At 47.0% G+C, this 18,197-nt stretch overlaps 1 protein-coding gene across 2 annotated transcripts in view; it reads right to left on the bottom strand.

The window, feature by feature from the left end:
* NFE2L2 (NFE2 like bZIP transcription factor 2) overlaps positions 1 to 18,197 on the bottom strand; it is a 330,898-nt gene that overhangs the window by 201,582 nt on the left and 111,119 nt on the right. The gene's annotated exons all lie outside the window — the stretch shown is intronic.

Here is an 18,197-nt window from a genome sequence, read left to right as displayed (position 1 = left end):
CGTTTAGATCTCTCTTCAAATCTTTATTTTGATACCTGGACATACATATTAATGATGGAATGCTTGAGAAACGTTTCAGGCAGATTTTACAACACAAACCCCTGAGACCTCTTCCTCCCAACTCACCACTTTCATAGCAAAACCTCCCTCTCATCGGCAAACACCTCAGAGAAAATGAGCAAATTGAAATTGTGAAAGACCTAGTGATACCGAACAATGCTACAAATCTACATTAGGCAAACGTGAGAAAATGGAAAAGCCGGTCCTTCAAAAGCTCAATAAGGTGGGATAATGGGGGTGGGTGCAGTCGAGGGGGAGACTTTGAGGGCAGATTACAAAGCATGGATAGTAGTGACGTTTTATATGCTGGGAAAGGCAGATCCAGTGAATTGGAGCAAGAAAAACAAATGAGCAGGAGGCAGCACGGTGCAGATGGGACTAGAGATTAGGTACAGCACTGTAGCAAAAGGTGTGCCCAGGAGATTAGTGAGTGATAGGAGTTGGCAAGGTAAGGATGCGTTAGGCCATGGATAGATTTAAAGAATAGGAAAAGACATTGAAAACGGGATTTCGGTGCACAGAAAACCAGTGCCTTCAGAGGATGTGTGGAAGAAACGAGAGGGGGAACAGAGGAAGTTGCATGCAGTGCGAGCAGCAGACATTTAAATTGTGTTGGAGGCACTGCATTCGCGAGAGAAGGCTAGGAGGCAATAGGTGAGTTGGCTGCGTCTAAAGGGTTAAAATTAGAGTTTTAGTTGAGTGATAGATTAAAGGTTGGACGATTTTCATGATGTTCGGGGGGGCTGAGAATGGCAGCACCAAGAGTGGAGGTTAGACATTGGTGGAGTTCATGTTATCTGTCAAAGATGGCACCCAGGTTGAGAACATTGGAGATGGCAAAGGGAGGTCAGGGGCTAAGGGTTGAGCATGGTGCACCCGGTGGTAGATTACATCAACATAAAGAAACTGCTGAGCTAAAACAGCAAAATGTGTTCCTGTGTCGGATAGCTGAGAGGGAAACAAGAGGAGCATATCATCTTTAGGTGGAAGTGGGAAAGGAGAAGAAAATTCCATCATCCGCAGAAAAGATGTGGCAAGGAAACCAAAGGAGATGAATTCACCTACATAGGAGGAACAGAAGGTGCAAAGTTGTGGGCCCAAGATGGAGTCTTGGCTGGCTCCCACGTTGAGGTAAGTGGAATCATTTGGCTGCCCTTGCTCCCTTGCTGCTTTGTTACCCTTTCCTATTTTCCTATCTTTCTCTCTCATCTCCTCCTTGCACTTGTATCATATTCCCTTTCCTCATCTCATCTCATCTCCTTTTTTCCTTTCTGATCAGTCAATTTGTTTTGTAATTCATCTCACTTCATCCTTAGTTTCTTCCCTACTGTCGCCTCCTCACTTCCACACTACCCATCTCGCACTTTATGCACTGTGGGGGAAAAACAAAATGCTAATTTCAATAGTTAAAGGATTTTAGGTAAAGATTTGTGTCCACACTTAAACGCCTTACTTGCAGCCTAGCCAACCTTTTTTTGTAAATAACACTGAGTGCCCTTCGGAGGGATACATGTAATAAGGTGCCCCAGTTTGCCCTTAGGGTGTGTATATATAATGGCCTAGACTGAGTAGGTAGGGCAGTTCTCTGTACTCTCTTCTCCCAAAAACCTGTTTGTTTGGCTGCAGCACTCGGAGGGGGCGGAGGGGTTGCATAGCCCAAGAGTTAAATACAACCACTAAAACTAACCCTTTGTGTTTAATTTTATTTGTTACACATTTCTCTGGCAGACTTCTGCAATGACTGTCTATTTGTCCCATGGTTTAGTACTGAAAAAAAGTGGCAACATTTTGGTTAGACCCTGGACATTTTACACTAATTCTCCTATATCTATTTCAGTATTTTCACTAATGCAAATTATAATTGATAACATTTCAAATACGGATTTACCTTTTCTGAATTTAGTTTTGCGTGAAGATTAAGTATAGCTGTTTAAACTCCTCCAAAGCATGTCTACCCCTTTCAACAACTATATAAAGAGAACAAAATAAGAACCACCTGTTACAAAATAACCGATATTAAGTGGACTATCAAGTTTTCAACTCTATATACATTGGAAATCTGAAAACGCACTTGTTCTGAAAACGTAAAACTTATCTTAGTGTCAGATACTGAAAAGAATTGTTTTCAGTACAAGTTGTAAAATAAAAAGTAACACGTACATCATATGTCGGAATTTTTGGGGAAAGTGTCAACGCACAACCACAGACAGTTAAAAACTGCCTATGTCAAAAAAGGATGTGAAATTTGGCTGGATGTGCTAGTCCAAAAAGAAGAAAAAAACAGCAATGGTATTTCCGCAACCAAACAAAACCGCTCGAGTAGTGCTTATTCACTGGAGTGTTAGGTTGAGGTGGGGAAATGCTAGAACCTAAACAGGTTAGTTATGACATTTAAAATGGATACTTTAAACAAAGAAAATCACTCTGCACTTGTCCGAAGGCAGCTAAATCCTACAAGACAGCCTGGGCTAAGTGGTACAACTGGTATTTGGCTAGGCACGTGCATTCCGCTACTGCAGATGTAATTCACATAGTATATTTCCGAGTAGTCCTGACAGCGCAAGGCAAAACATACAGGACGGTGAACACCTTCAGATCAGCCAATTCGGTGGGACACGAACAGGTGGTGGGTGCGCCGATTGACGAGCACGTCCTGGTTTCTAGGCTGCTCAAACGCCATTCGTCCGCTGGCACCGAAATACTCACACTTATGGGACATGAACAAAGTCCTCAAGTTCTTTTTAAGATGGCCGGAAAACGGCAAACTGAATAGGAAGGCGCTTTCGGACAAATTTGCAATGCTTTTTTGTCTGGTGTGCAAGCGAATGTCTGACGTTGGTGCCCTGGAGATAAACTAAGTCTTTCTCCCCATAAGGGGTGACCTTCCACATCAGGAGTAGGACTAAAACAGTGATCTGTACGGTCACCTTCTCCGCTTTCCCGGACCAGCCCAAACTCTAACCGGTCAGGAATCTGAAAGAATACGAAGTTAAGACCACACTAAGACCTGAAGGAGAAAGTAGGGTTTTCATTGCTCTTTGCAAACCCTCCAGGGCAGTGTCAGTGGCCACCTTAGCCCGGTGGGTCAGATGGGCCACGTAGCAAGCGGGCATAGACGTAACCTGCTTCGAAGCGCATTTAGCGCAAGGAGCTATGGTGTCTAAAGCTCGCCTGCAGGACATTCTGAAAGCCACGGATTGGTCTAATGAATCTGTGTTTAAGAGCTTTTACTTTAAACCAATCGATCAAGTAGCCTTGTTGGTGGTAAGCTTTGAACAAACATAAAACGTGCCTCCGGCCTTGGCATAGTATGGAAAATCTGAATTCTTTCCAACAGGAAAGTCATGATGCTTTTAAAGACACAGAGGCAAAATATTATCCCACCCGTGCAATTTCTAGATGTCTAGAGAAAGCATGCACAGTCAAGGCAGGGCCGTCGCGGCATTACAGTAGTAGGTGCTACAAGTGAGGCTAGAAGATGGCGAGATCCTTGGTGTTTACTGTCTGTTTCTCCAGGAACGGAGCCTAAACCTGCTGTCTCATGAGCCTCTACAGGTGAGGTATTAGCAAGCGCTAAGGAGAAGCGATGGCATATCGAGAAGAGCTGATGGACTGTTGATCATTCTGGTTGGCTTTCCTGTTCTATCATCGCTCGGGCATTCGGTTATGAAGTTCACAGAGACTGCAGGGGAGCAAGGAAAGAAAGAGGAAGGTTTAGGAAGGACTTCGAGTGTTAAATGGGTTTAGCCCTTATGATTGGTGGATGGCATCACGTGATGTTAAAGTTGGAAGTTTCAAACTACAAAGAGATTGAAGTTTCGAGGAAATTGTACTTGTCCATTATTCATTGGTGTTCAAATCTTTGTTATATTTGCTACTCGAGTTTGTAAAGTAGTGAAAAAACGTAATACTTTGCCTCTGTGTCTTTATTAGAATCATGACTTCCCTGTACGATAATATGGAAAACCTGAATTGTTACCAGAGGCCCCCTCTACCTAGTTCAATCAATGTGGCGAAACGTTGTGCCTAATATTGAATGCAACCGACAAATCAATAATTTCTACAAGTAGTGTTTCTTCTTTGTTGATCCGGGTACGGCTGCTTTCTTGCATCCATCATTCCAGTTTTTCCCTGTAAGTAACCGAAATCAAGAACGCAAATTCCCAGAAAACACCTTTTAATCCCAGTTAAAACCCAAAGCATCAAAAGTGTGCAGGGATGCCGCAGATAAGGCAATAGATTACCAAGTTTAAATGGGGTCAGCCACAGAAACACACATCCACTCCAGGCACAGAAGAATACGTTTAGAAGCATCACAACAGGAATCTCTCTACTAAGGAAATCTGTAACCGAGAACCAGAACTATATAGCATGGTGAACTTTCCCTTTGTTCAAGGAAAAAATGATCAAATGGATATGAACAGGCTTGTGTTGAACATGGAACACAAGCGTGGAAAACGGTGCAAATTCACATAGGCTACAATGAAGAGTTTGGAAATTGCTCGACCAATGCATCTCCAACAGGCAGTTCACTGCATCAACAACAGGTCCTCAACGGGGTGTTCACTTGTTTTTGTACCACTTTCCTTCATCTCCTATATTGAAAGACAGTCCAAAATGGTCTATTATTCTGGATGACAACCAACAAGATTAACTAACATCTTTAAGACAATACCTCCAGTCCACTTTCAGAATAGGCGACCACTAGCGTGGTCGTGCCTGGACTATTGAAAAAAAACATCTTCATAGGCACACAGAACAAAAGTACTAAAACCTACAAAGGGTTCAGGGACAATCAGACAGAAAATGCACGGACCATAAAAATATGTAATGCATGCTCTGAAAGCACTGATTGGCTCTGTATACTGCCTCACTCACCACCTTAGTGGTCTAACAGCACCCAGGGATGTCTGGAGAGTAGCGTATCATGCCCCTGCCATGAGCACCAAAACCCTGCTCTGCGAGAGAATCAAAAAAGGGTAGCAGAGTAAGACTGAACACCATCTATGAAGGCATATGTAGGCAACCATTAAGTGAATCTAAAAATACGAGCTTCCCACTTCAGCCCAATGAGGAAACGAAGATACAAAACAGCAAGGCAATTTAGCAGGCCCAATTCAGGTGTACAATGCATTGGCTGCTGATGAAAACTACCCTCCTATGCAAGGCCTTCTCCACATCACTGGACCACAGCAAGACCATCTCTTACGTCTCCAAGCAAGAGAGTGGCCTCGTCAAACATGGACTTCCAATCATTCAACACAGTTGAGCAATCACTCCTAACCAACCACTGCATTCAAAACGAGAGCTAATCTACAATGAAGCAACATAGTCCTCAAACGTAGCACTTCTAAGCAGGTGCATAGTGAAATGTCGGCACTCAATGACACCCCTGAAAAAAACCTCAGAGGCTGATTAACTCACACAACCCACACCAAACAGCACCTAGAACCACTGGCAAAAACGCCAATCACTGGTTCAAGTGTTTGTTTTTTGTTGCTAAAGATCTTTTTCCCTGATGCAGTCTACAGAATGTGACCAACTGCAGAGCCAAAAGATCAACACCTCGGTGCAGTGTTGCTGTGTGATGTTAAGGAGTTCGTGTGTGCTGGATGCCTTGGGTGAAAATGTGAACATACCACATCTGCAGGAGTGCAACAGTACTACTGCACGTAAACTTATTGTAAGATTATAGAAGATGTCTGTCTTTCTCCTGGACTAAGGCATTAAATGGCGTACTCGGTTGAACTTCTCGAATATTGGCAGCTAAAGAATTAATTAGTTACTATACTATGAGCGGTTGCACAACATGTGTATATCCTAATGACACTCGGCTCAAGTTCATCGTTAAACAAACAAGTTAGTACAAACTCGACTCCAGCATGTCAGTGAAAACTGGCTGCTGAAACATGTTGAAAATTAACTGGCCGCACCTTGCATGCGATGTTTGGGTTACTTTGATACAAACAATAATTATCAGCACTCTTTAACAAAAAAAAAAATGGTTAACGAAAAAAAAAAAAAGAAAAAGAAAAAAAAACAGCACTTTCCACTGCCTTTCCTTTGGATTGCTTTCAGAAGCGTGCGCAGATTGTAACGTGTGCAAATTGCAATCGAAGTCTGCAGATAACGAACAAGGATTTACCGAGGACTCACTCAGCTGAAGACGTGAGAACTGCACTCCCACAGCACATACTGGCCACCCATTACACGTAAAGAGATTGCGTTTTGGTTTTAGAGTTGATTGGTTGATTAAACCAAACGGAGAAATGTCCGTTTGCTTCTTTTTCTGTTAAGGGGAACTCCAGCACAATATTTCAAAATAGAGAAACTACCACTCTGGCCACCTCCCAGAGCAATACATTATGTTGTAAAGCCTTGACGAATATTAAACAATATGCCAACGTGGGTTCCTCAAACCACCTCCGCAAAGGATTTATGATCCAACTTTTCGGGCAGGAATCGTGCTGCCCACACGTCATTATGCTACATGGCGACTATGTGTCGCAAAAGCAACAGTACTTAATACTTTATTCTTAGATTCATTCACAAATTCCCCTAGTGAGGTCGTTCTGACTACTATCAGTGAGCCAGTTCCCTCAGTCTAGAGAGTCATCCTGTGCTCATGGGGTCAGTGTCCCATGTGCCCTCTGTCACCATCAATGCCAATACGCCGAGTGATACTAACCCCAGCAGCAGTGCCATGCACTAGTGTACATGCACCCAGTGAACATCGCCAACACATCTCCTGCCAACAACTTAATCCTCCATCACCACCAGTTTGAACTCAATCATGTGCAATGCAACAACAGACCCATATTATCATCCGCTCCAGCAGGGATTTAAGTGTGCGGGGGCTAAGTCTCCAAAAAAGGCTTTGCACTGGGGCACTGGCGGGGCTCCAACGCCCCAAATAGTTCCAGATAATCCGACCCCCCAGAAGGCAGACTGTTTAGCCAAAGAGCCACGCATGATATGATTAAAGGGTTGTCTTCAGCTTTCGGCGCTTCTGATTAGGAAAAAGGAAAGGCATCCATGCCTTCCAGTGGGAAGATCACGGCCATAACAGGCCAAGCAGGTAAGTTTCAAGCCAAGGTCAAAAAGTCAAGTGGTTCACAAACAGGCAGAAATATGGATATTAGCCCTTTCATATTATGTCCTTCTGGTTCCATTAGTTATTATGACAGTAGCATTACCGGAGCTTATGGTGTTTAATGTGGCCAGGACAAGATGCTTATTCAGGCAAAACCTTAATTGCTGGTTAGGACGGACTGGTACATACTACACTTCCAGGCAAAAAGGCAATTATAGCAGTATGTTAAGTGGGCATTTTTCAAAAGTACCAGTAGAAAAACATGCCTGGCAAAGACTTTAAGAGCACTCAAATGGGCCAGGAAAAGGAAGACCAACCTAGTCCTACAGGTGTGGCGCCAAACACAAACTTTGTCCCTGGAACTGTTAGAGGTGGGATGCAATAGTGCTCCACCTTCAAAACTCAGTAACATTCCTTTCAGTATATAAATGCACGGTACAATTCTGGTTGATGGAAAATGGCTGCGCTCACAGCCTCTAAATAGGAGCAGGGCAGCAACAGGTTCAAAGGACCCGATATAATACTTGAACACTGGGTGGAGGGCACACGAGTTAGGCATAGTGCTAAGGCACGGGTCAAGTCTACATCCATGCCTCTCCTTTTTCCTAATTGGAAGTGCTGACAACTGCAGGCGTCCCTGTACCCACGCACAGCTCTTGGGCTAAACGGGCTGCCTTCTGGGGGTCAGGTCCTCATTAAAAATCAAAAGGAGAGGCCAGGCGCCCAAGCTCTTCTTTTGTTCCTTAATGAGGGAAGCTAACCTCAAGAAGCTGCATGCTTAAAGGGCTGCATTGGGACGGGGAGGGGTCAGTAACCCACGCAGGCGGCCCTTTAACCATGCAGCTCCTTGAGTGAAAGGACTCCCTGCTGGGGATTAGCTCCTCTCATAAAGAAACTAACCGAGAGCTGGGGTGCTTGGGCTCTCCTCTCGTTTCTTAATCACAGACTGACTTCCCCATAGGCAACCCGCTAGCAGGGCGCAAAGCCTGTGATTTAGGAACAAAAAGGACAGGCTCCCACTGCCGGCGAGTCTAGCCTTTGCCGGGCCCCCATTCCCCATAGCGAGGGGGGCCTCTAGTTAGGGGGTGTGGCCTAAGTACAGGTGGGTGAGGTACCCCACTCACCGCCCTTAGGTCATGCTGCCCAACTAGAGGCCTGCTCAATTCTGCCTCCCAATGAAAGCACCGAGATCCAGAGTCAGCAGTCTAAATCATCATTCATACTAGGGCCATCGAATCACTGTTTGTTGCATACACCCTAAATCAGTAACCCCTCAAAGTAAGCACCAGGGCCCCGGAATAAGCGTCAATATCAGCAAAGCCAGACAGCGTCACAGCCAGTTGCTGTACATGTTAGGGCTCCTAGGCGTTGGGAGAGCGTTTGCCAAGCAATTACCACCAGAGTCAGGGCCTCCAACAACAGGGGCCACAGGTCACCATTCACCTCGTTCGTTTTAAGATCCACGTTGCCCTCATGAACATGAAAAACTGCTGGGATACACATAACCGCAGAATCAGGACGTCCAGTCACCATTACCAGCAAGACCTCTGTCACTAGGCCCAACAGCTCTACAGTCCCCTGGCACAATCAGTGACGCATTCCCAGATGCTGCTAGAACTCTCACCCCGCCAGCCCTAAAAGTAAGTCGCACCACCAGTAGCACCCAGGGCACTTTTTGCAATAATTGCCACGCCAGAACCTACGGGGAGAATGAATGCCAGGGCCCATAGTCACAATCAGCACAAGTGACATCAGCGTGCTGGCCATTGCTACATGAAGTTGCTGTTAGTACCTATCGTAGGTTGGTTCACCATGTGGACATTTACTGAGTTCACCGTTGACGGGTACACCTTCAGGTGAAGAACATAAATGTACATTGCAGAAAAGGCTTGCGATGCCAAATCACATCCTTTGCAACACCACAACACGTTTTTTTTATCAATTCACTACATACGATTATTTAATCACAAGACACATGTTGCAAATGTACATGCATGGGGCAAGAGACAGTATTTCTCTAAATTGCAAGGTAGTCGCCATCTACATTTAGTGTATTTTTCCTTTACACGTGGCTAATTTTTCAACACTGAATTGTTCAAGAACCATAACGGGGGTTCGGTGTGACCACCATCGCAAAATTGCCAGAACCTTACTGAAATCTAAAGGAGCTCTATTTTCGGGAACTCCTAAGTGCTTGCCTCAAATAGTCAGCTTGCACTTCGCAAATTCAAAACCCAAATCCCGCAGCAGGACAGGACACCCCTTCATCCTTCCTACTAATACATTTAATACCATTAAATTAGTGGCAATATTATTGGTTATTATAGTGCTGAGATGAGGGAGGAATCTTCATGAAGCTCAGTATCAGAACACAACTTGCCACGGTTTAAACTAATTACCTTTTATAGAACTTATCCTCCTTTATGCTACATTAAATATTATACACCAGACCTAAAATAAAAATAAAAAAAAACACTTGAGATCATTTTCACCCAATTCTATGTCAAGACCGAAGGCTCACATTATGCTTCTCTTTCTTCATTCACTTCTATAGAAAGAGCTCAGCAGCAAGTTTTGATGCACACAAAAAAAGATGACATCTATACATAGTCAGGGTGCAGAAAAAAAAACATAAGAACATTAAAACTGAAAGACTGAAGCAAAAAAGTTAGAACATTTCCAGTCAATAAATAGTAAACAGTAACTGCATATAAGAAATTCCATTTCCCAGGCAACTAAGTCCAAGTTCATGAAAGGTCACAGAACATGTAACACCAGTCCTCCAATGGCAGTAGGTCAATCCCTCCAAATAGGGACCCGTAGAGTATCTCTTGCTCACAGCAAGAGATAAGTCTATTTCATTCCCTCATATCTTTTCTGTTATATTGACTATTTGTGCATATAAACGTTATCAATTATTATACTTGAGGCAGTTAGCATTGAGACTTTATCTGCCTTGTATAGCCTAATCTACGCTGTTCGTGTAGTCCGTGTTTACTTTTTCTCTCTCACTCGTGAGAGCACGTCATTTCTTGTGCCCAGTTCCGGCCTTCATTCGGGCGTCGGAGATTCCTTTCTGGTGGCGGAGCTTCGCTCCGAGTATTGCCCGCAGCTTTTTGCTTCACTGCGAGACGCTCGCGCGTGCCTCCCCCTCATCTCTTTATCGTTCCCTATGAGAGGAAGAGGCCACAAAGAGCATATCACTGCACGCACAGTTACACACAAGCACACAAGAGGGAACTCGTGCTCCCTCTGGGTGCTTTCCTCTACTCCGGCGCTCGCGCTGCATGTTTCCGTTGTTTTTCCAATGGATTGTACAAGCGCGAGCGTCGGGGAGAAGTATTTCAAGCGGTGCAGCATTATCTGGGCCTTTTTTGTATTAGATTCCTGTTATTACCAACAAAAAACAAAAACAAAAAAAAGAAAACCAAACCAAAGAAGGATTAACAGTGGGTTGAAGAGAAGGCAGTCAAATCACCCACAAAACAAAAAAAAGAAAAGGTGCTAACTTTATTATAATGGCTGCTCAATATTCCCCCCAGGCTGATCAAGCTGGGTCAGAGGAGGAGGAGGAGGAGGTTTAGGAGTTTAATGACATGGCTATGGCAGATAGTTTCAAGAGGGTTTTAGGATCCTCTGTGGAAGCCACTATAAAGGAAAGCATTTCACAGACCGCTGTTACCCAAAAAGCACCGTTAGGACAGCATGGAGGAACATTTGCAAACAGCGCCTCAGACGGGAAAGAAAAGAACGCACAAGAGAAAGCACCTGTCAGATGGGGGATGTACACCGGCTTGCAAGAGTAAGGACTCTTTTACCCCCCCAACCCTCCGAGCCAGCCTGAGCAAGCCACAACTGCCATTTCGGACGCCTTCTCCAGGCTTAAGAAAGCCTTTCTTACTAGGAAGGAGACCCCTGTTCCAATAACATACCCTCTCAACCCGAGGAAGTCAACGCGGGTGGCAGACCCTGGAGCTCAGCGGAAGAACAGCAGGGCGTAGATGACAATTATATCGAAGGTGAGCACCAAAAGGACGACAGACCCCCCCCACCCCCCTATCCTCAGAGGAGGACGAACACACTACAGGCTCTAGACCTTCTACCTCTGCGAATATGGCAGTTCCAATTGCCAAGCAGACATCCGGTAAGCATCCCACTCTTGAGGGTATGTTTACTCAGGAGGATTTAATCCACCCCAGGTCTACAGACTGGGAACCGTCATCAAGAGCAACTGAATATATCAAGGCCAGACTGCGGCGGCCCCTGGAGAAAGAGGTCAGAGCCAAGCTCCGCTCTGAGTGTCCTTGGCCAGAGATTCCGGGAAAGGTGGCTTTGACCCCTGAATTGGACACTAAAATGATCACCTTTCTAGGGAAGAACGTGAAGGATCCAAAGAACGGTATATACCGTGCCTGGCGTTCTTGTCAGGACAAGGTTCTTGACATCACGGGATCCCTGGCAAAATTTATGGATCTGGCCGAAAAGGCCATGGACACGGGCAATCCAATTGACCCTCCTAATTTGGCAGGTTGGTCCCAAAGGGCACTCTGCATGCTAGGAAATGCCAACTGTGCCATTTCTACAGAACGCAGAAAGAGCATTCTCCTGAAGATTGATCCTAAATTAGGGGAACTGGCAGACAGTTCTGCCAGTCTGGTCCAGCAGCTCAGGGGCTCTTATTTGGTGATCCCTTCGTCAAAGAAATGTCAGTTCGTAGGCCCTTTCACCACCTTGGACAAGGCTGAAGCCTCTATTAAAAGAGTATTTGCATCAGAAAAATGTTACCGGGCCGGACGAGGCAGGGGTCGCTCTTCTGGCCGATACTCTTGACAGGAGACCCCAAAATTCACGCGATCAACACAATTCCTGGCAGGATAGTTCTGAAACCTTCTTCCCATCCAGAGGTCGAGGAAGAGGACGCAGCTGGACGAGAGCAACCAGATATCCTGCCCAACAGCGAACAGGTCAGTGCGACCATAACAGCGCCAGCACCGCTGTCACCTATAGGGGGAAGAATAGCTTTCTTTGTGCAAGCTTGGGACGCCTTATCAGGGGATGCCTGGATTTGGAACGCAGTGCGAGGCCTGCACCTAGAGCTCTTTGCTCAACCTTTCCAGGCTTATCGCCCCACACAGTTATGTCCGAGGCAGACGCAGCGGCGCTAGACAGCGAGATACTTCAGCTCCACCAGAAATGAGCCATACGCCTGTGTTCGAGTCCAGGCGGTTTTTTTAGCCCCATATTTCTAGTTCACAGAAAACAAAAAGTGCGTCCAGTAATAAATCCCAAGGCTCTAAAAGACTTCATAATATACCGCCATTTCAAAATGGAGGGCATTCACATGCTCAGAGACATCCTGAGGCCAGGCGTCTGGCTGATTCGCCTAGACCTCAAGGGCACCTATCTGGCAGTGCCCATTCATCAGGCACACGTAAGCTACCTCAGGTTTACTTGGCAGGGCCAGGACTGGGAATGTACGAGCTTGCCCTTCGGGCTCTCTTCGCCCCCCTGGGCATTTACCAAACTCCTGCGGCCGGTCGTATCTCATCTCAGAGAAAAAGGTGTCAAGACTGATTATATACATGGACGACATCTTCATGGCTCAATCCCAGGCTCTGGTGCAACAACAAGCCCGTCTCGCCATAGATCTCTTACACAACCTTGGTTTCCTCATCAATTGGGAGAAATTGTTTCTCTGCCCCTCCAGGAACCTAGAATTCCTGGGATTCGTGGTGGACACAGACCTCTCAACTCGGCCTGCCTACCACCAAGATACATGCTACGCGACTGAAAATTCGCAGGCCTCCACAGAGAAACATCTCTCGCCAGGAGTTAGAGGGGATAATAGGACTGTTGTCCTCATCCATACAAGCAATTTTCCCAGCCCCTTTCACTAGCGGGAGTTACAGAGGCTGAAGGGCCAACATCTCAGACGCAGCCTTTCCTACTCTCAACCTCTAACTCTATCACCACAGGCAAGGACAGAGCTCATCTGGTGGCTCACGCATATGGAGGCCTGGAACGGCAGGGCTATCTTCGGATCCGCCCCGGACATAATAAGAGTCGGACGCCAGCTGCTCTGGCTGGGGAGCGAGATGCAGCGCAGTGGCCACGGCGGGGAACTTGGTCCTCTCAGGAATTGAATATGCACATAAACTGCCGGGAGCTCCTAGCAGGCTCCTTCGCCGTGCGATCTTTCGCCAGAGACAGAGTGAGTTGCTGTATTTTACTCAAGATGGACAACATCTCTGCACTAAGATACATCAATCATCTGGGTGGCACCAAGTCAAGGCCGCTAGCGGAACTAGCCAAGGATTTTTGGCATTTCAGCCTGGAACACCACATTTCCATCAAGTGGGAATATCTTCCAGGTCTCAAATGTAGTCACGGATTGGCACTCCCGCCGCTCCACCGACTACAGCGATTGGAGACTCAGCAGAGAGATCTTCTGCCAGCTTCAACTAGTATGGGGTCCCATGTCCAAGGATCTCTTTGCCTCCCGCCTCAACACCCAACTTCCAGAGTTTTACAGCTGGAGACCGGATCCAGCAGCCACAGCGACGGATGCATTGCTAAAGAGGTGTACCGGGGGAAATCTTTACGCCTTTCCCCCTTCACCATGATAGCGAGGACCCTGGCGAAGGCCTGTCAGGAACAGGCAGAGCTTGTCCTCATAACCCCAGCCTGGACCTCTCAGACCTGGTATCCAGTTCTTCAGGAACTTTCCTCGGATTTTCCATCCTTCTACCCCAGTCTCCAGATCTCTAGTGGGTCTGGCGGGCCAACGCCACCCCCGTCTCCTCAGAGAGTCACTAATGCTGGCAGCCTGGAGGATTTCAGGTCAAGATGGAGGGTCCCAGGCATCTCTCTCAAGGCAGTCAGTCTCATCGAGGAAAGGTGGGCTCCTGCTACCTACAAGAGGTACTCCAACTGCTGGGGCACCTGGACACGCTTGTGTCTGGACTGAGGGCTCCATCCAGTTTCACCACCTATAGAGGACATATTGAACTTTTTGGCTACACTAGTAGAGAGGGGACTCGCCTATAGGATAGTTAACGCTTACCGCTCTGCAATTTCACGCTCGTGGACGGCCTCCCAGCAGGCGAACACCACCTAGTGTGCAGATTACTTAAGGGCATCCGCCTTTCAGTATAGCCTCCGTCCCGATACAACACTCTCTGGGACGTTAATAGAGTACTGAATCTTTTTCTTTCCTGGCCTCATAACGAGGAGTTATCTCGCACTGCTCTTTCCGGCAAGCTCCCAACCCTTCTATGATTGGTCTCCTGCAGAAGAGGCTCTGATGTCAGGGTGCTCGACCTAGCAGGCAGGTCCTTTTTGCCTGACGGCATAGTGTTCCATTTATCCAGGAGAACCAAATGCAATTCTAGAGTCATCTCATACCCTACCTTTACGGAACAGCCTAAACTCTGCCTCGTCAAGTGCTTGAAAGTCTACAAGGCGATGACCTAGCCACTCAGGGCCTCTCCTAATGGCCAACTGTTGATAGCACTTCACAAGCCACATAAACCGGTTTCCTTGACAACACTGGCGCGATGGGTACGCTGGACTCTCTCACAGGCAGGAATAGATACAGATCTCTTTGGCGCTCACTCGGTCAGAGGCGCCATGGCCTCCAAGGCCTTTCAGGTCAGAGTCCGTTTAGAGGACATCATGAGGATGGCCGACTGGGCAGGCGAGTCTATTTTTAAACAATTTTACCTGAAGCCGGTAGAGCAGCCTGCGTACGTAGTGGTAAGTAAGCTTTAAACGAGCATAATGTGAGCCTCCGGTCTTGACATAGAATAAAGATTTTCCAGAGCAACTTCCTTAGAAAGTCTTAATTCTATTAAAGACACAGAGGCAAGCATTATCCCGCCCGACTAGAGAAATATAGGGCACGTATCACGCTTGTGCGCAGTTATGCTATGTTTTATGCAAGAGATTAATTTATTGTATTACATGACATGTAAGTTTTGCCTAATGGAATACCGTTTTTCTCTCCCGCCCTTGTATACAGAATAGGGTTGATATATACATCAGGTAACCCTTGACTTTTTCTTGTTTTCCTAGTGACTTCGGATAAGCCAACCTGACATGCCTTGTATCTGCACGGACGTCCACTGCCAGCAAACAGCTGTTAATTTTCTTCTGCCTGGTTTCGTTCAAAGCTTGCAGCCTCGAATGAGGAGGAGATACTTTAGGGGTCCCTATTTGGAGGGATTGACCTACTGCTATTGGAGGACTGGTATCACATGTTCTGTGACCTTTCACGAACTTGGACTTAGCTGCCTGGGAAATGGAGTTCTTATATGCAGTTAGTTTACTATGGACTGGAAATTATGTAATGTTTTTTCTTCAGTTTTAATGTTGTTCCTATATGTTTTTTCTGCAGCCTTTTTACCAATGGGTTGGAGGTGGAGAAAAGGTTGTCACCAGAGTTCCTATATGCACCTACGGCTGACAGATAGGTGCGGCACGCGTTCACCTGCACCCTGGAGTGTGCTAGATGTGCTCAAAAGGGGTCTATGCCTTTGTCCTTGGCTTAATGGCAGAAACTGGTCCATTTGCTTTTGTATTGGCTCCTAGTGGATGCACTTCTTTCCCCTTGGATGATGTCCAGATTGAACTGTGACAAATTAATGTGCCTGGCTGCTAGGGCCAACTTCTCCGAGAAGGGGTGGACTACCACCCCCATCCCGGTTGGGATAGTGGTGGAAACAGCCCCAATGGGAGGGGAACTGGTGGTTGACTAGACAATCATAACAGTTCTGAGAATCATGGGCTGGCCGGCCGCTGTGCAGCTATCAAGATGTGACATAATAGCCCCGTCTCCCTAACCTGAATGCGAATGCCCACATGCCGTCCCACTGAATCTGCAATGCATCCCCCAGAAACCCTGTGCCTTGACCCATCCAGGACGTGAATTGACGACACCTCTCATTGATCGGGGTGGTGTGCAGATTCAACTGTGGCTGACCCCATTTGTGGTCCCATTTTTGAAAGATCTCCCTCAGGACCCTCTCATTCTGTTGCTGTTCGTAATTGTTGATTCCCAGCCTGCTGATCCTCCAGCCTACTTCTAGTTGGACTCCCCAGGCAGGTAAATGGCAGAGAGTAATATATTGTTTGCTAGGGCCCATTCCCATATGTCTATTGTTAGCCTGCACATAGCAAGGGATCTGGTGCCCCCCTGTTTGTTGAGGTAGTACATGCAGGTGGAGCTGTCGTCTGAATGAAGACCGGGCTGTTGATTACCGGGAGAAAAGCTTTCAGGGCTAGCAATAATTTGTAGCCAAATCATGTGCCTGTCCTGGTCCTGTCTCGACCAAAGGCGATGGACACTGTGCTTGTTCGATGTGGCTCCCCATCCCTGTGGTAATGTTGTATGCTGGTTGAGGCTGCCTGAATGGATTGGAGTCTATCCTCCACCATAGCAGGCCCTGGTGGAGGTGGGTTGGTATGCTGACTAATGCCGCTTGGGAGCTAGTTTTCACGTTCCTGCATAGGTATAGCTGTGTGTGTCTGCACATGCTGCAGATTCCTCCCTGTGCTTTGCCTGCGTCCATGTAGCACCCATGGGTCGATGTGGTTTGCTAGGAGGTGCACCATGTCACCACTGGAGACCATTCCACCTTTGGTGTGAAGTCGGCCCTTTGATGCTCGGTGGACAAACGTGTCTCTTGATGAGCCGCCATTTTGTCTGGCTGTATGGCCATTTTGTCCTGTACTGCGCCACATGCTTGTTGCATGTCGACTGCTGTACTGGCCCTGGTCGCCACCCATCTGCTGGAGTGCATAGGCTCAAACTCGCCCTGCACCACAGGCATAGACCTGGGAGGCAGTGTGCCCTCAGACATGACTCCGATAGTGCTTTCAGTGCTGCACGTAGGCGCCCCCTCAGGCTTGCGCCTGGTAGTAGAGCAGAGTCCCTCAGGAGATTCCCCGGTGTAAGAGGCCTCTGGCCCCTCAGCGGTGGGACCGGGAGGATCTGTGGACCTCTCAGCCATGTGGCCAGTAGCTCCGAGAGCCTCGGTCCCCTAGCTGGCAGTAGAGCCTACTAGGCCCTTCCTGCTTGGTCGCCACCCTGCAAAGGAGTTGCGCCTTTGCAGGGTGCTTTGGAGAATAATATACTTATCTCTGGTTTGATCTTTCTGCGTACATACGCTGTGCTCCTGTGGTGACCTGGAGAACAGCTCCCTCCACCTGGCCAGCCAGATCTTTAATCACCGGAGTGTAAGTGCGGTGCACGCCGGGCAGACTTCCCAGCCGCGGTCTTCGCCAGGTCACCAGAGGCCGAGTGCGTGCGGGTACAAGGTGGGAAAGGATCCGTTGCACACCGGGCACCGGCTAAAGCCTGCCGTGGTCGACATCTCTAAAATGAAAAGAGTGATTAGTACAAATACAATAAAAGGAAAAAATATCCCTGGGGAAGTGTAAAAGCGTGTAATTACAAGGAAAAAAGGGCCTCAACTACAGCTTAGGTGAAAAAATTCTGCTCCCGTCGACGCCGAATAGAGGACTGCGGTGTGGCACTGGTGGGTGGAGTCAAGGGAGCCCTGCTCCCGGCCCACGCCCACACATGCAACTAAATTTAAAGGAAGATGATTTTTCTGGTGAAAAAGGTTCCGTTCCCGTCCCTATCGCAGTACGCCCGTACAGTATGAAGGAAAGGGGACGGGACGTAGGGGTAATGCACAGAAGGAAAACAATAAGAAACTAAACCTCCACTACACTCCATACATTACAAAACAATCAAGGGCACCATCGGCACCATCAACCAGAAACAGAAGAGGATCCAGAAGAAGACAAACCCAATAAGAAACCTAACCGTATTACTTAATGATGAAACAGACCCAATAGAGCATAACCTGCACCAAGATGACAATGAGCATTGTCAACAAGACCACCAGAAGACACAAGCAAGGACAAAACAGGCCACAATAAAGAAGAAAAAAATACACTACAACCTACTCAACATTAGATCTATGTCCAAACACACACAACAGAGATTTATGATCTACTCTGCGACGGGGGGGAGGGA

The sequence above is a fragment of the Ambystoma mexicanum genome, chromosome 9 (assembly GCF_040938575.1).
Source record: "Ambystoma mexicanum isolate Mex_15411 chromosome 9, UKY_AmexF1_1, whole genome shotgun sequence".
Classification (NCBI taxonomy): Eukaryota; Metazoa; Chordata; class Amphibia; order Caudata; family Ambystomatidae; genus Ambystoma; species Ambystoma mexicanum.
The sequence above is the reverse complement of the archived record's forward strand: the minus strand, read 5'-3'. Positions and strand labels throughout refer to the sequence as shown.